Source organism: Scyliorhinus torazame, chromosome 8, assembly GCF_047496885.1.
Source record: "Scyliorhinus torazame isolate Kashiwa2021f chromosome 8, sScyTor2.1, whole genome shotgun sequence".
Classification (NCBI taxonomy): domain Eukaryota; kingdom Metazoa; phylum Chordata; class Chondrichthyes; order Carcharhiniformes; family Scyliorhinidae; genus Scyliorhinus; species Scyliorhinus torazame.
This window is the reverse complement of record NC_092714.1, coordinates 86,032,583-86,051,857: the sequence shown is the minus strand read 5'-3', so window position 1 is coordinate 86,051,857 and position 19,275 is coordinate 86,032,583.

Sequence of the window (19,275 nt, the reverse complement as noted above, 5' to 3'; positions counted from 1 at the left end):
TTGGCTGTTGACCTCTAGCTCCGCCCTGAAGGCGGAGTATAAGAACCTGGAGTTCTCCCCCGCAGGCCAGTCTGCTACTAAACTGCGGGGAACAACTCACACTTAATAAAGCCTCATCGACTTCATCTCTATTCGTCTCTCGTGAGTCTTTGTGCGCTACAGAGGTGAAGTGTGTATATGCGGCTGCAGCTTGACAGCCTCCCGGTCAATCACCAACCCGGTAAATCCCGCACCATTTTACATTGGAATCGAGTGTGTTCCACACGGTACCGATGCTAACCCCTCAATAATAGCGAAATACGGGCAGCATGGTGGTGCAGTGGGTTAGCCCTGTTGCCTCACGGCGCCGAGGTCCCAGGTTCGGTCCCGGCTCTGGGTCACTGTCCGTGTGGAGTTTGCACATTCTCCTCGTGTTTGCGTTGGTTTCGCTCCCACAGCCCAAAGATGTGCAGGGTAGGTGGATTGGCCACGCTAAATTGCCCATAATTGGAATTTATGGGCATATTCTAAATTTATTTTAAAAAATAAAAATAATAGCCAAGTCGGTCCATTTGAAAGTCCAGGAATTATGCGTTAGCATCTCCAGCGATCAGGGGGAGTATCCCCGCTTGCGGCATTATCTAGGAGCGTGCCGCATGCCATTATGATGGGATCAGTGCGTCGCTTTGAGGCTCTCAACCGGTGCTCCGCCTCCGACGGGCCAAGTTCACGACCGCGCAGTCGTGTGTGGTCTGAGTTTTCGTAAACCTGGCGGCTGCATGCGGGAGCCGTGTTGCTGGCAGGGGGGCTTCGGCAAGCGCTGGGGGGACTAGTGGGAGGTGTCCAGGGGGTGGTGATGAGGTGTCCAGGGGGACACTATTTGGCCGGCCTGGTCCGCACGCAGCCAGTGCCATGTTGTACGGCGCAACTGCTGCAGGTAGTCGCCGTGCGCATGCGTGCCCATGGACCCGACTATTCTCCGGCCATTTATGCTGGGAACAACAAGAGTTTTACCCGGCACCGCTCTTGCCCCCCACCGGTTAGAGCCTCGGTGCGAGGGTGGCGCCGACTTTTTCACTGTAAAACTAGACACTTCCTCCTGACATAGCCTCCAAAGCAGAGAATCCCGCCCTATATGGCAGGGAGGGCTTCGGCAAGGGACTTCTGGGCTGGTTTAGCACTCTAGGCTAAATAGCTGGCTTTTTAGCAGACCAAGGCAGGCCAGCAGCACGGTTCAATTCCCGTACCAGCCTCCCCGAACAGGCGCCAGAATGTGGCGACTCGGGGCTTTTGACAGTCACTTCATTTGAAGCCTACTTGTGACAATAAGCGATTTTCATTTCATTTCATATATCTTGTAGTCATCTTCTGTACAGGGCCCCCACCGCATATGTTCGCACAAATGCCGTTAGCTTGGGTTACTTTCAGTTGAAGAGGGGTAGGGGGCAGGGTTGTCTATTGTCTTGGCTTTTGTTTGCTTTGCCTATCGAACTATTGTCCATCCCGTTAAGATCTGCCACTGAATGGAAGGGGATAAAGCTGGGAGAGAGAGAGCATGGGGTGACATTGTATGAAGATGATCTGCTTCTTAATATCATGGGCCCAGTCTCCACCTTGGATGAGATAATGACGCTACGTAAGAGCTTTGAGTCCTTCTCGGGGTATAAGTTGAATTTGGACAAGAGCAAATACTTTCCAAGGATTCCCCCGGGGAGGGGAGCCAATCTGGGGATATCACCTTTTCATCTTATGTGAGAGGTGGTCACGATTGGGCCTCACTTCATGAATGAAATAATGCTAGTCTGGTGAATGGGGTCCAGTCTGACTTGCAGAAGTGGGATAACCTCCTCCTGTCCAAGGATTTGTAAGATGTTTCTTTACCTGATGTGTTATTTTATTACTTGGCAGCTAATATTGAAAAAGTGCTAAAGTGCTGGGGTGGCTCAAGGAGCAGAATTCCATATGGGGGCAGATGGAGACGAGCTCTTGTAGTGGTTCTAGCTTGGGGGCCTTGGGAACTGCCTTGTTTCTATTTTCCCCTGCGGTCCAGTAATGGTCTCCACTCTGAGGATATGGAGACAGTTTAGACAACATTTTAAGCTCGCTCCATGTTGTTGTTTACTCCTATTTGTAGTAATCATCTCTGTGAGCCAGCGGGTTTAGATTTGATGTCCATATCACAGGGGGAGTAGGGTGTGGAGAGATTTGGGGACCTGGTTGTGGAGGGTAGGTTTTGCCAGTTTTGAAGAGCTATTGGACAAATTTTGGATGGGGGGGTGGGCAGTGTAGAGTGAGGCTGTTCACAGGGTCAACTCTATCTCCTCATGTGCTCGGCTCAGCTTGATTCAGTTCAAGGTAGTGCACAGGGCGCATCTAACCAAGGCGATTAGATGGTTAGTGGGTTGTTTGGGCGTGGAGGAGTTGTAGGGTTGGGTTCAGTGGGGTTGCTGAGTAGTCATTGTATTATTTTTGGGTTGTACCCTATGTATTGGTGCCATAGCGTGGTATTATTTTTTATAACGAAAAATGTCTTCAATAAAAATTTAAATTATGTATGCGTGTACTTATGGTGCACAAATCAGCTGCTGCACTTCCCCACTTGACAAAAGTGGCATTTCAAACATATGTGATTGGTGATGAGGCATTTTGAACCATTTTGTGTTCATGAAAAGCATCATATAAATGCAAGATCTTTCTTTAGGACTTGTCTCATTCATGTTCTTCCATCATTTTGGTACCGATTTTGCCTCTACTAGCATGATACAACACTGTGGCTCATTAGACATTGTATTATATTCTGTGATTATTGTTATAATGGAAAATATTAGGGGCAGCACGGTGGTTCAGTGGTTCGCACTGCTGCCTCACGGCGCCAAGGACCCGGGTGTGACCCCGGACCCCAGACCCCGGCTACTGTCCGTGTGGAGTTAGTACATTCTCCCCATGTCTGCATGGTTCTCACCCCCACAACCCAAAAGATGTGCAGGGTAGGTGGATTGGCCACTCTACCTTTCCCCTTAATAGGAAGAAAAATAATTGGGTACTCTAAATTTATAAAAAGAAAAGAAAATGGAAAATATTACTGACATGATGTTAGAAGGTTTTTGTTATATTAATGGTTATTTATTTTGTGAAAACAGTTCCATTAATTTACAATTTAACCTTGTTAAAATAAACTAGTATAGGTAAGACAGCCATTGACTGCTTGCCTTCTGCAGATGGCAGTTTGCAGCATCTGTAACATGTTAAGCAAAGCAGTTGAAAGCAAAACAATCCCATGTTCTTTAAACAAGTTGAACAAACGTACTTCTCGGTTGAATAAACTAGCTGTTAATTGAAGCTTTTATTGAAACAGCTTGGACAAATAGTTGCTTTAGAGGAAATACCTTGTTGCTTGCCAGTGCCCAGTGTTAGCTTTATGAATACTTGTCCAAAATGCCTTACCTGCAGTTATGTATGCATTAACACGATTGTTTACTTTACATTTTCCAATTAAATGCTATTCTTCAAATGTGGCTTACAGTTATAGTGCCACCTTGAGGATTATATCAGTCATGCAAAGCAGTACTCTTGATTCAGAGACAGCGAATGGTTTAGATCAAAGTATAGGATATTTCCAGAATAAAGATGGCCGTACGGACCCACACGGTTATACAAAATAATATCAGTCTTTAGCCATCTAGCTACACCCCTAAGTAATCCTAATTGGTTTGGCTTAGAATCTAATGAGTTTGATTTGACGGTTAGCTGTCTATTTTCAATGTGCAACATTAGTTTTAAATGTTTCATGTCTGCATACTTGTGCATGTTATGGAATGTGATTCTGTCCTGTTATCGCGACCAGCTTAAACTGGTCTTCTGCTGACTTAGCTGTTATCAATATTGTGAACAATGGTGCCTTCATATTGCTATGTCGTTGCTATGATGTTGCTATGTCCTTGATCTGATAAATGGTACAGCACAAGTATAGTGTCAAACTGTCTTGCAAATATATTTGTTAACTCAGTAAAAGTGCTGTTTTAATCTATAATGGAATTATGCTGTTTCATGCTGTTTTGTGTCTCTGTATGTTTTGAGATGGCCTGAGGTTATGAGTGAATGTAAAATGGGTATTTAAAGACTGGGGATTAATATTTATGCTAAATAGCTATCTTTTACCTATCAGGTGTATTAGAAAATAGTTGGTTTCTACAGACAGGTAGTATTGAGGAAGCAAGGGGGCTGCCGAAGGACGTGGACAAGCTAGGAAATTGGGCAACAAAGTGGCAAATGAAATACAATGTGGAAAAGTATGAGGTTATGCACGTTGGAAGGAGGAATTTAGGCATAGACTATTTTCTAAATGGAGAAATGCTCAGGAAATCAGAAGCACAAAGGGACTTGGGAGTCCTTGTTCACGATTCTCTTAAGGTTAATGTGCAGGTTCAGTCGGCAGTTAAGAAGGCAAATGCAATGTTAGCATTCATGTCACGAGGGCTAGAATGTAAGACCAGGGATGTACTTCTGAGACTGTGTAAGGCTCTGGTCAGACCCCATTTGGAGTATTGTGAGCAATTTTGGGCCCCGTATCTAAGGAAAGATGTGCTGGCCTTGGAAAGGGTCCAGAGGAGGTTCACAAGAATGATCCCTGGAATGAAGAACTTGTTGTATGAGGAACGGTTGAGGACTCTGGGTCTGTACTCGTTGGAGTTTAGAAGGATGAGAGGGGATATTATTGAAACTTACAAGATACTGTGAGGCCTGGATAGAGTGGATGTGGAGAGAATGTTTCCACTTGTAGGAAAAATTTGAACCAGAAGACACAATCTCAGAGGCGATCCATTAAAACAGAGATGAGACGGAATTTCTTCAGCCAGAGGGTGGTGAATCTGTGGAACTCTTTAGCGCAGAAGGCTGTGGAGGCCAAATCATTGAGTGTCTTTAAGATAGAGATAGATAGGTTCTTGATTAATAAGGGGATCAGGGGTTATGGGGAGAAGGCAAGAGAATGGAGATGAGAAAATATCAGCCATGATTGAATGGCGGAGCAGACTCGATGGGCCGAGTGGCCTAATTCTGCCTCATGTCTTATGGTCTTATAGCACAGTTTGCATATCCTAGGCAGACTGAAAAGTAGTGATCACTATCTGTTGTCTCCTCCCCGATTTCTATGGAGAGGCTGAAATGCAATCGAATCAGCCCCACTGACTTATTTCTCAGATCTACTTTTTGTTTCTTCAGAACCAAAGAAAAAAAAGAACAAAGAAAATTACAGCACAGGAACAGGCCCTTCGGCCCTCCAAGCCTGCGGCGACCATGCTGCCCATCTGAACTAAAATCTTCGAAACCAGTCTAAACCAGTTCCTTTGTAACAATTACCTCGTACTATTTTTCACATCCTCTTCTACTCTTACACTGTGCCTAATCCTGACTTCCAGAAAAGATACAACAGAGATTTATGGGAATGTTATTAGGTATGTGGTGAGAGTAGGGAAACTGGGATTAGTCTCAATAGACCAGAGGAGATTCCAATAAGATTTTGTGGAAGTGTTCAAAATTCTGAAGATTTTCACTTGCATAAATAAGAAGAAATTATTTCCAGTGTCCCCACCATCCTTACAAGCTACCATGCAATCACCAACTTCCTTTTCCTCTTCAAAGTTTTTGAACGTTGTTTTAAACTCTCAGATCTATAACAATATTTCCTGGAACTTAATGTTTGAATCTGCCAGTCAGATGTTTCCAAAAAAGATCTTGATCAAAGTCACAAATGATATCCTATGTGATTGTAACTCATTCCTCCTCATCCTTCTCAACCACCCCAGAGCTTTTGAAATAGTTGAACACATCATTGTCCTCCAAGGCCTCACCGCTGTCACCATATTGGTGGGACTGCTCTCATCTGGTTCCGTTCTTATGTATTCAACTGTATATTCTGAGCTGGACTCCCACATTCCACCCTCTGTAAACTTGAATCATCTGTCCCTGTCCTTAAACCAAGCCTGTACTCATCATTTTCAGTCTCTAATATTCCAATACAAACTGCTCAGAATCTTACTTATCAGAGAGGGCTCAACACAAAATGTTGTGTTTGACAGCACATGCCAGAGCAAACATGTCGTAACAAACACAAATCATGGAGCGGACTTCATGATCCATCTCCTATATCATCATTCCATCTGTAGTTTATTTTTAGATGATCATATATCATTTTCCGAATTGCCATAAAAATATGTTTTATTGGGGAAACAATTGATAAATGATAAGTAAACTGGACGCAAGAACTTGCAATTGTTCAGATGATGACAGATGATTAAAATAATAATGATTTGGGTGTGAATTGGGTTATAGTGAGGGAGAGTTGTGCATCATCATTCTCACTCGCTCATTCTGACCTGTCCAGTAGCAAGATGAATCCACACTGCTGAAGGTCCAGATGAAGTGGGTGATCAGGACATCTTCTGTGTCTTGTTGAGCTCCACATAATAGAGTTGACCTGCCTTCAAGACTTTTGAACCTTCAATTGGTTTCATCCACCCAAAAGTAATGGAGAAATATGACTACCCTCTAAACAATTGCAAGTTCTTGCGTCCAGTTTACTTATCATTTATCAATTGTTTCCCCTATAAAACATATTTCTATGGCAATTCGGAACATGATATATGATCAGTAAATTTCGATAAATGAGATTCCCAATTTCCAAAGATCTCCAAGATTTTGGAAAATTGATTGTAACAATTTTTGGTACGAATCAATCAAAAATATTTTGAATGAAACATTTAAGAAAAAAATATTACCTCACGTAGGATTAGAAATAATGACCCTGGGATTAAGTGTCCCATTATCCACCAAATAAGCTACCCGGGCTGTGAAGAGACTTCCTGCACAAAGCCGTAACACACTGGGGATAATAGCACTTAAATAAATCTTTTTATTTTGTTTATTTCCATGGTCATTATGTTACATTGGGAATGTGTGTGGTGGGCTTATCTCCTCTGTGAATGTGGTCTTTTCGTTTTTAAAGTCCAGGCTGCGTTTTTACATTCAAAACAAAAAGGCTGTGAGGCATGAACTTTCAGATCACTCCCTAGGATTGTTTTACTGCCAGCCTCAAAATCAAAACTATCCAAAATTTAAGGTAATTAATTACCCAGGAGTGAGACAAAAAAATCCATTCTTCCACCAAAGTAAAAGGCATCGGGGCAGCTAGCTGCCCATGTGCTGGCGGCCATAGTGTGGGCTGAGCACTCATGTGCAACTGTTCTTGACATCTTTCTGGTCGGTGGCAAGTGTTAGTGTTGACATATTTGTATTCTGAGTTCCCTTTGTTCCTTTAACCCACCGAGATTTGCACCTTCCTTGGAATAAGCAAATTCTCTACTCTTCCTCCCAAATTGGACAAAATCACATTTATCTCTGTTGAACTTTATTTGCTAATTATTCGCCTATTCTGCAAGTTAATGCCATCTGCAAATTTTGGAATTGGGCTCTTGATCCCCAAATCAGGATTGTTAATGAAAACTGTGAACAGTAGTTATCCTAACCTTGCTCTTTCTGGGGCACCACTTCCTGCCTTCCTGGTGGAAGACTGCTGACACTCAGTGGGGGAAGCTGCAGATGGCCTTGCGGGGTACCCTCAGGTATCTCTGGGCCTTGGAAGCCTAGCATTGAGATGAGGAGGAATTTTTTCAGCCGGAAGGTGGTGAATCTGTGGAACTCTTTTGCCGCAGAAGGTTGTGGAGGCCAAATCACTGAGTGTCTTTCAGACAGAGATAGATAGGTTCTTGATTAATAAGGGGATCAGGGGTTATGGAGAGAAGGCAGGAGAATGGGGATGAGAAAATATCAGCCATGATTGAATGGCGGAGCAGACTCGATGGGCCAAGTGGCCTAATTCTGCTCCTATGTCTTATGGTCTTACTGGACTGCACCATCTCATTGTGTTTTGAACAGTCATAGTTGGCTGGCTGACAGGTGTTAACAAGGGCATTGGGGAAGGAACACGGGTGAAAGCACAGGTGAAATCGTGTCATCTTGAGGGAGGACAATGAGTTTGTTTTCCATGGTGCCACTACCATTCCCATGGGCTGACACCTAAACAATCCCAGTAATCTGTTGGGGTATGGATTGCTGGACTGCTGCGAGATCCTGCAAGCTCCTATGAACACTGAGATCTGCAGCCATGGTAGCAGCAGTGTGAACCTCCATGGATCGCATGAGTTTCCACTGCAGTGCTGAGATGTTCTGAAGATTTCACCAGAGCTGCACTTAAAGCTGGGTCAGGGGTCACCAGATGCCCCATCACTCGGTTCACACTGGGATGGGTGAACACATTTTGTGCCACATTGGAGCTAGGCTCTTCCAGAATGAAGAGGTTAGAGAGGAAGGTTGTGTGGAGGAAAGAGTCTGGGGAGGAAAGCAGAAAGAACATTGTCATAACATCTTCAGCTTCCACAATGCCACATCTCAAAATGAGGACGGGCAGGGAGTTCAGAAGGGGAATCATCCTGGAAAGCCATGGGAGTGCCGAATGCATGAGGTTCGGTTGCTTCTCAACCCATTATGTGGAACGTCATCTCCTCAAGATCTTAGAATCCATTAAATCCCATCAGTTCAGAAGGAAGGCCATTTGATCATTCGAGTCTGCACTAACCCTCTGAAAGAGCATCCCACCAAGGCCCACTCCCCCACCCTATCCCCGTAACCCCAAATAACTTGCAAATTCCTGGATGCCAACTGGCAATTGAGCATGACCAATCCACCTAACCTGCACATCTTTGGACAGTGGGAGGAATCCGGAGCACCCGGAGGAAACCCACGCTGACACGGGAATAAAGTGCAAACTCCACAGTCGCCCAAGGCCAGAATTGAACCCGGGTCCCTGGTGCTGTGAGGCAGCAGCGCGAACCATTGTACCACCAGGCCGCCCATGGGGATGGAGTCATGGAACACCCCTGCCAGTTTTCTGGATCTTTCTGGTGTTCTGAGTGTGACCTTTGCCCTGGGGGAGAGAAGACAGACAGAGTGGCTGAGTGAGGCTGCGTTTTGTTAATGTGCCTGCTACAGCTGAATAGCTGGATCTCTGTGGAGGTGGTGACAGGTGGGCATGATGCTGGCAGCATTGGAGGATGTGTGAGTGATATGCAACAGGTGAAAATTAGGCATAAGTCTGGAGTGCTTGGCAGGTAGTGCTGCTAGCTGAGTAATGGCAACTGCTCGGTCCAAGATCACCTGAATCCCATTTGACCCACCTGAGACTGGAACAAGTTCTGCAGCACCTTGGCCATGCCCATTTGAGAGTGGGTCGTGTCCCACAGAACCTCATCAAGGTCAGCCTGGCACTGGGTCACATCTCCCAACGAGGTGGACATTCTGTCAAGACCCATGGCCATCACCGACTGCGCAACGCCGTGTTCACCTTCACTAATGGTGCAGACGTCATGCACCAGGCTTTCCACTGTGGTCACCACCCTAGCACTGTTGGCCTCAGTGCCACGTATTGCCGGCGACAGCTCCAGCGCCCGTAGCCTCTGGCACTCCAAGCGGTAATTGATCTGCTGGAGTGAGGCTGACATCTCCCTCTGAATGTCGCAGCAGCATCCTAATGTCTCCATAAGCTCCAGAATTATCTCTACCATGGGCTCAGCATCAGGCTGGGACCCAGCTGGGTCCTGGGATCCAGCAGACCTCCGACAGCTGTCTCGTCTGGGGGTTCCTGCCTCCACCTGATGTGCATCATCAACAGTGTGGTGCTCACCAGATTGTGCCCCAGAAGGTGTGTTTATCTGCGATGTTGGTGGGTTGGGATGACACCTGTGCCGCGACTATTACGGTAGTCTTATGGGAGACTGGAGAAGGGGCCACCCGGGATGGGATGGCAGCATGGGCTGGAGGATTGCAGGAGAATGGACATATGGTCAGTGGGAGGGATGGGTTAGTCAGTAAGGCGATAACAACTCACGTTTGACAGGTCTCCAGGGTGGGGCCCGGTGGTTCCTCACCTCAGTGGCATCCGCCAGCCACCGTCTTGGTGATCGTTCTGTCCTCGGCCACCCCAGTCACCTCCAGGGCACACGCCTCGGAGGTGGTGAGGATTATCATGTCCTGCACACCACCGCCAGTTCGTGCCTCTCTCGGCGATTCTGGGAGAGCTTTTTCTGAGGAGCCACAGGGAGGGCATTGTTAGCCACACGCATGGTTCACAGTGATGGAAGAGGGGTGTGAAGGAAGAGTTGGGGAGTTGAAGGGGGAAAGGGGGTGGAGGGAGGGTTGAGGGTTGCATGGAGAGTTGGGGGGTGGATGCTCCCGTAGGGGAAAGGTATCAGGGTGGGGGGGGGCGGGGCGGGGTATGGTGTCCACTCACTCGTGCTGCCTGGTGTAGATCTTTTTCCTGCATTGGAGGCCAGTCCTCCTGGTCACACTGCCGGCACTCACAGGCGCTACTACATCCTAGGCAGCACCGGCTGTCGTATTGCTGACCCACCTGGACCCCGGGGGAACAGGACATCCCCTCCTGGCCTCCACAGCATCTAGCAGCCTCCCCAGGTCTGCGGCCCAGAATGTTGGGGCCGGTCTCCTGGACGCCATTGCTGCAAGCTGGCTGGGTTGGCTGAGCAAGTGGTGCTCAAATGTTGCTCGACCTTGTTAGTGGGGGCCTGGCAAGCGAGGTACCGGCGAATCAGGTGGCGGGCCTCATTAAGTGGACCAATTAACATGGAATAGCATTGCCCGCCTCGCTGGGCCGAGTGCCGGTAAGGTCGCGGCAGTTCCCGCTCGTTATAACACAAGGAAGTCTTTCCGGAGAATCGCGCCCCTTGTAACTCTCAGGACTTCGCTAAACTTGCCTGCACTCACAGGGGTGCTTTTATAAGGACTTGCTGTTCTGGTCAAAGCCACATCCTGTTTTGCTATGCTGTCTGTCTGACTTATTTTATCTGCACAGGGCCTTCGTGTCCCAATAATTCCTAGAGGTTTTCTTTGGGGCATTATTCCCACTCTTCTGCTCTTTACTCATAGTTGTGTTTTCCCTCAGCTATTTATCCAATTCAGTTATTGAAACAGCTTTCATTGCCCTCTCAGGCAGTGCGCTCCAGATCTCAACAACATGCTCTGTAAAACAAATGTTTGGAAAGCATGTGATCAATGTTATCCTTTTGATGAACAGGATTATGGCTAATAACACAAAGAAACGTGGAAAAAGAAAGATAAACAGGTACGGATATGCAGGTCACTGAAAGATCAGTTAAAAAAGCAACCAAAACATTGCGGGTTATTTCTAAAAACATACAATTGGAAATCCAGAGAACTAAGTTAAACTTGCTTTGGTACTTGGACCACACATGGAATACTGTGCACTTTTCTGGTCCCATATTATAAAAAGCATATAGTATTACTGAAATAAGTGCAAAAAGAATTCACTGAGATAATGCCACTGAGAGAATATAAAAGGGAATACTTTTTTCAGCAAAGATCGAACAGATGGAAAACAGAAAGGTGAGGGATAAGCTGATTGGGTTGGATTGGATTTGTGTATTGTCACGTGTACCAAGGTACAGTGAAAAGTATTTTTCGACAGTAAAATAAGTCAGACAGACCTACAGTAATTCTTTAAAACTATGAAGGAGTCAGATAAGGTGTGGATTAAGATATTTCCACTTATGAGTGAGACCAAAACTAAGGACCATAAATGTGTGACAGTCACCAATAAACTCAATTGGGAATTCAAGCAAAACTTCATAACACAAACTTTGGTAAGAATTTGGAACTCACTACTACAAGAAGTAATTGATGTAAAGAGTTATTTGACTAGGAGAGGCAAGGTGGAATGGCTCCACTATGTGTGAAGGTGGTGATATAGTGGTGTTGTCACTGGACTAGAAAATCAGAGACTTCTGGGTAGCATAGTGGATAGCACAATTTCTTCACAGCTCCAGGGTCCCAGGTTCGATTCCCGGCTTGGGTCACTGTCTGTGCGGAACCTGCACCTTCTCCCCGTGTGTGCGTGTAGGTTTCCTCGGGGTGCTCCGGTTTCCTCCCACAGTCCAAAGATGTGCAGGTTAGGTGGATTGGCCATGCTAAATTGACCTTAGTGTCCAAAATTGCCCTTAGCGTTGGGTGTGGTTACTGGGTTATGGGGATAGGGTGGAGGTGTGGGCTTGGGTAGGGTGCTTTTTCCAAGAGCCGGTGCAGACTCAATGGGCCGAATGGCCTCTTTCTGCACTGTAAATTCTATGAAATCTAGAATAGTGCTCTAGGGATCCAGGTTCAAATTCTGCTACTGCAGATAGTGACATTTGAATTTTTTTAAATCTAGAATTGAAAGTCTAATGATGACCATGAAACCATTGTCACAAAAACCCATCTGGTTTACTAATGTTCTTTAGGGAAGGAAAACTGCTATTCTTACCTGGTCTGGCCTACACATGACTCCAGGTCCACATAACATGGTGGGACAATAAATGCTGGCTCAGTCTGCAATGCCCACATCCACTGAACAAATTAAAAAAAACCTAAGGGCAGCACAGTGGCGCAGTGTGTAGCATTGCTGCCTCGCGGCGCTTAGGTCCCAGGTTCGATCCTGGCCCTGGGTCACTGTCCGTGTGGAGTTTGCACATTCTCCCCATGCCTGCGTGGGTTTCACCCCCACAACCCAAAAGATGTGCAGGTTAGGTGGATTGGCCATGCTAAATTGCCCCTTAATTAGAGAAAATGAGTTGGGTCCTCTGAAATAAAAAGAAAACTATTGTCCCACTCCTTGTTTGATCAAAATAGTTATTTTAAAAAAGGATATGCTTGCCAATTCAATGTGTATTTAACTACTTCCATGTTGTGACTCTAAGAGACACAAACAGATAGATTCCCTCAAGCTTTTTAAAAAGAAAGAAAATAGTATTTATTGATTTAACCCATTCTAAGAAAAATAATAAAAATGCTTCAACTTGCACGCACCCACACACACACATATAGATTACAGAGTGGGAGGATTGATTAATTTAAAGTTCTGTAAAATTAAATGGTATACCATTCTTGAAGGTGAGTGACTTGGCTGGCTTCAGGCTCAACTTGGTGGCTCTTTTGGTTTTGACGTTGAGGTATTTTAATGATATGGGTGGATGATTTACTGGTTTGGCTGGAGCCAGAAGCTGCTAGGTTGGTCCTTTATAGGGTCTCTGCCTGAGGCACATGGAAAATCAAAATCAGCAGACAGGGTTCAAAACATGCAAGTTAGATGGAACCAAGAGACAGAGAGAGGGATGGAATCCGCTCAGGATCCTGCTCTCTCAGCATCCTATTTGCTTGTGCTGGTCTGCAGTAAAAATAGGTGCTGAACCCCACAGAGTGTTAGCTGGCTTGTCACATGACCCTCTCTCTCCAACTGCGCAGTGACACAAATATGGTGCTGGCTACTGGATTTCAGTCACCTGGCTTACTTGATTAGATTATGTCAGGGCACTGTCCTTTCATAGCCAAAATCCCATTATCTGAGTGACTATATCTAATGTTTCTTTTCCCCACCCAGTTGAGTATTCAAGTATTGTCTAGGTTCTTTGCTCATGGGGTATGAGATGACCCCCTTCAAAGCAATTGTTCCTGTTGTGCAGCTAGGTTGGCTGCACTTCACTGGATTTGGAATGTAAAAGGCACAGTGATGCAAATGTTCAGCCATCTTCAAATGGTGATTTCAAATGGTGCTTTGTTAAAAATTAAATTAGTAGCTTCTAGCCAGTAAATTCATAAAGTCATTTTTTTAAAAAGCATGCTTCATAACAATAGCATAGGTGCATTTGGCAAGAAGCTGGATAAGCAGATGAGAGAAAGCAACAGAAGGATTTGCTGATGGAGTTAGATGAAGATAGATGAAAACATCATGTGTAGGACCTGAGCCCTGGCATAGTTCAGCTGAATGACTTGCTTCAGAGTTGTAAATTCCATGTAATTCTGTTGGTAGTGTTTAAAACCTGAATATAATCCTGTCCAACACAATATAAATTATTGACCACAATAATGATGGGGAAGAGGTTCAATCCATAATTCTTGCAATACCACTAAAAACCGTCTACTGGTCATTCATTTCATTCCTGTTGTTTCAACAATGATCGGCATGGTGTGTTTTTTAATTTAACAAATATTTGCATTTCCAAACGGATTCATTCATTGTAAAGTGCTTTAGTGCACGCTGAATATATGACAGATGGTTTATAATGCAGTTCTATTTTTTCTTTTTTTAAAATATTTTTATTACAGGCATTTTGCATATATGCACCCCTTTTTCCAAAACCGAACAAAGCAATTCCCCCACTCCCTCCTCCTGACAACCCCCCACGTCACTCCTGTTAACTAGCCCAACCAGCTTACATGGTGGCCTCCACCTGGGGCCTCTGGCTACCCCTCATCCGCACAGTCCACTCTTCAACTCCCGTCCCCCAAAGCCCAAACAGATGGGAAAAACCAAAGGGCACACTCACCGCCTCCGATCCCCTCGCCGTAACCTTTGCCAATCCACACACCCTGTGTACCCACACGCCATACAAAACACCACTACAAAGTTCAATATCCTCATACTCCTCCCTGTCCATAGTTTCTCATAAAGTTTTCCATAAAGGCCAAAAATGAATTCTTTGTTCTGGTGCGTAACCCAGAGGCGAGGGGGATACAGAACACCAAACCTCATCCCCTTCTTGTAGAGGGCAGCCTTGATCCGGTTGTAATCAGCCCTCCGCTTGGCTAGCTCCACTCCCAGTTTTTGATAAATACACAGCTCTTTATTCTCCCATGTGCAATTCTTTGTCTGCCTCGCCCACCTCACAATCTTCTCCCTATTGAGAAAATTATGTGGCTCCCCCTCAAGAGATGATCATTGACACACACCCCTCCCCCATCAGCCTATCCAACATGTTTGCCACATACTTGGTGGCCTGCGCTCCTTCAATAGCCTCAAGCATCCCCACGATCTGGAGATTTTGCTTACAGGAGCAGTTCCCAAGATCCTCCAACTTCTCCCTCAGCCTTTTTTGACTGCTCGTCACCATCCCTATCTCCTCCTACAATGAGGTTGATTGATCCACGTGCTGCCCCATCATCTCCTCCATCTTTTGGATTGCCTTATACCCCTCTTTGCGTCCTTCCAGAAGCTTCTCTGGCCCTCAGCCAATGAGGTCACAGGGCGGGGACCGCAATGCCCAATGCAGTTGCCGATTGCATCTCTGCAGGGCACCAGGAACCCACCCCCAGGGCTGCATCTTCAGGTGCAATGTCCTCACGCAACATTATCCCACATATGGGGCGCGATTCTCCGACCCCCCCCCGCCGGGCCGGAGGATCGGCGGGGGCCGCGCGAATCGCGCCACGCGCCCCGACGCCGGGATGCCATTCTCCCGCCCGTGAAAAAACGGGTGTGCGCGCATGGCTCAGGGCCGCATGGAGAATCGCCGCTAACGGCTGTAGCGGCGATCCTCCGGCAGCGCCGAACGGCCGTCCGAACAAATCCGAGTCCCGCCGGCACCGTTCTAACATGCTCTGCGCCGGCGGGACATCTGGGTCCGGGGGCGGCCTGTGGGGGGGAGTGGGGTCCAAGCCCGGGGAGGCCCTCCGTAGTGGCCTGGCCCGCGATTGGGGCCCACCGATCGGTGGACTGGCCTCTCTGGCTGCGGACCTCTTTTCTTCCACTCCTGCACCGTGCTGGCCCCTCCAGGAATGGAGAATCGGGTCTCGGAACCCGAGTAAAGTACTCCCATTTTGGAACCGGAGTAAAGTACTTCCATTTTGGCGCCGGCGCCAGAGTGCTGGAAGAAGAATCGCGGCCATGGTAGTGGTGGGAAATCTAGGTGCCAGAAAGTCTGGCTTCATCTGGGCAATCCACTACAATCGATCCATTTATGTCCTGTTTACAGGGAAGGCCTAGACTTACCCCAGCTGTCTGTCTCTGTCTAGTGTATTCAAACTTGGCTTTTTGAATTCCCATCGGGAGTGCCTGCGGTTCTAATTTAATTTGAAATGTCCAATTCTTAATTAAAAGTATCCAATTCTGTATTGGGCCTAAAATTCAGACCATTGGCCATTTTACCACAATGGGCTGTTAAAAAGCATCAGGATTGATCTTTAGAGACATTCTGTTCTGTAGCATTGTGGTTTATTTTGTGTGAGTAAATTGGTTGACTAAATAGAGCAATTGAAATGACTGTTTCACATGAGGGGCGAAATTCTCCGGAAACAGCGTGATGTCCGCCGACTGGCGCCCAAAACGACGCAAATCAGTCGGGCATCGCGCCGCCCCAAAGGTGCGGAATGCTCCGCATCTTTGGGGGCCGAGCCCCAACCTTAAGGGGCTAGGCCCGCGCCGGACGAATTTCCGCCCCGCCAGCTGGCGGAAAAGGCCTTTGGTGCCCCGCCAGCTGGCGCGGAAATGACATCTCCGGGCGGCGCATGCGTGGGAGCGTTAGCGGCCACTGACGGCATTCCCGCGCATGCGCATTGGAGGGCGTCTCTTCTGCCTCCGCCATGGTGGAGACCGTGACGGAGGCGGAAGGGAAAGGGTGCCCCCACGGCACAGGCCCGCCCGCGGATCGGTGGGCCCCAATCGCGGGCCAGGCCACCGTGGGGGCACCCCCCGGGGCCAGGTCGCCCCGCGCCCCCTCCAGGACCCCGGAGCCCGCCCGCGCCGCCTTGTCCCGCCGGTAAGGTAGGTGGTTTAATCTACGCCGGCGGGACAGGCATTTTAGCGGCGGGACTTCGGCCCATCCGGGCCGGAGAATCGCGGAGGGGGGGGGGGGCCCGCCAACTGGCGCAGCACGATTCTCTCCCACGCCGAATATCCGGTGGTGGAGAATTCGGCAACCGGTGGGGGCGGGATTCACGCCAGCCCCCGGCGATTCTCCGCCCCGGCGGGGGATTCGGAGAATTTCGCCCGGGACCTATATCTGATACCCTGGGCTTCATTCTCCGACCCCCCGCCGGGTCGGAGAATCGCCGGGGGCTGCCGTGAATCCCGCCCCCGCCGTTTGCCGAGGTTTCCAGCACCAGAGATTCGGCGGGGGCGGGAATCGCGCCGTGCCGGTTGGCAGGCCCCCCCGCTCGATTCTCCTCCCCGAATGGGCCGAAGTCGCGCCGATAAATTGCCTTTCCTGCCGGCGTAAATTAAAGTACCTTTCTTACCGGCGGGACAAGGCGGCGTGGGCGGGCTCCGGGCTCCTGGGGGGGGCGCGGGGCGATCTGGCCCCGGGGGTGCCCCCACGGTGGCCTGGCCCGCGATCGGGGCCCACCGATCCGCGGGCGGGCCTGTGCCGTGGGGGCACTCTTTCCCTTCCGCCTCCACCACGGTCTCCACCATGGCGGAGGCGGAAGAGACTCCCTCCACTACGCATGAGCGGGAAACTGTCAGTGGCCGCTGACGCTCCCGCGCATGCGCCGCCCCGACATGACATTTCCACGCCAGCTGGTGGGGCAACAAAGTCGTTTCCGCCAGCTGGCAGGGCGGAAATTCCTCCGCCGCCGGCCTAGCCCCTCAATGTTAGGGCTCGGCCCCCAATGATGCGGAGCATTCCGCACCTTTGGGGCGGCGCGATGCCCGTCTGATTGGCGCCGTTTTGGGCGCCAGTCGGCGGACATCGTGCCGTTTGGGGAGAATTTCGCCCAAGTTGTTCAACGCACCTGGGAAATGAGCAGTGCAGTAATGTATACATGATAGCTGTAGACTGATGTCCAAACGTTTTGACACATTTTGTATCATAGACAGTGACCCGGCTTGGGTCACTGTCTGTGCGGAGTCTGCATGGTCGCCCCGTGCCTGAGTGGGTTTCCTCCGGGTGCTCCGGTTTCCTCCCACAATTCCGAAAGACGTGCTTGTTAGGTGAATTGGACATCCTGAATTCTCCCTCAGTGTACCAGAACAGGCGTCGGAATGTGGCGACTAAGGGATTTTCACAGTAACTTCATTGCAGTATTATTATTAATTACAGAATCCTGACAGTGCAGGGGGAGACAATTTGGCTCATCGTCTTTGCACTGGCTCTATAAATGAGCATGACTTAGTGCCATTCCCCCATAGCCCTCCACAATGTCCTGTTGAATGCCTTAGCTGCACCTACCTCCACCACACTTCAGGCAGTACATTCCAGATCCAAACCAGTTACTCTGTGAAAATGGTTTTCTCACACCTCGTTTACTTCTTTTTTCAGATCACTTTAACTTTGTGTCCTCTCGTTTGTGATCCTTTTAAGAGCGGGAACAATTACTCATTGTCTACGCTGTCCAGTCTATTCATGATTTTGAACATCTGTACCAGATCTTCCCTTGGCTCTCTTCTCTCCAAGGAGAACAGTCTGAAATGCCACTCCAGCATCCCGTTCGGCAATAGGTGGTTAGTTCCACACCGTTGGGAATTTGGCCGGTCGGGATCGGAGGATTGCTGAGCAGGTCTCTGGCAATGGGCCCCCCGGCCACGCAGTGTATTCCGCGGCGACGCCGATTTTTGGTGCGCAGAGAATTGCCGGACCAGTGCCAGGCCCGAATACGGTGTGAAACTGGATTCTCCGCCCCGGCACCAGCCACGATTACGGCGTCGGGCTGCGGGGAATCCAGCCCTATATGCTTTATTAACTGCTCTCTCCACCTGTCCTGCCGCCTACAATGAGACATGCACATATACAAACACACAAGTCCCTTTAAGAATTTCACTCCTAAGTTTATAGTCTCTCCATGTTCTTCCTTCAAAAATGAACCACTTCTGCATATTGAACTTCATCTGCCACCTATCTGCCCACTTCACCAACTTGTCTATGTCCTGTTGAAGTTCCACACTGTCATTGTCACAGTTTACAACACCTCCAAATTTGGTGTCATCCGCAAACTTTGAAATTGTTCCCTGCACACCAAGATCTCGACATCAACTCCTGGGGAACACCACTACAAACCTTCCACCAGCCTGAAAAATAGCCATTGACCATTGCTCTTTTTCTATGAGTCAGCCAATTTTGTATCCATGTTGCTATGGTGTCAGAGGTAGGTTCTTTACCCAGAGAGTAGTGGGGGCATGGAATGCACTGCCTGTGGAAGTAGTTGAGTCGGAAACATTAGGGACCTTCAAGCAGCTATTGGATAGGTACATGGATTACGGTAAAATTATATAGTGTAGATTTATTTGTTCTTAAGGGCAGCATGGTAGCATTGTGGATAGCACAATTGCTTCACAGCTCCAGGGTCCCAGGTTCGATTCCGGCTTGGGTCACTGTCTGTGTGGAGTCTACACATCCTCCCTGTGTCTGCGTGGGTTTCCTCAGGGTGCTCCAGTTTCCTCCCACAGTCCAAAGATGTGCAGGTTAG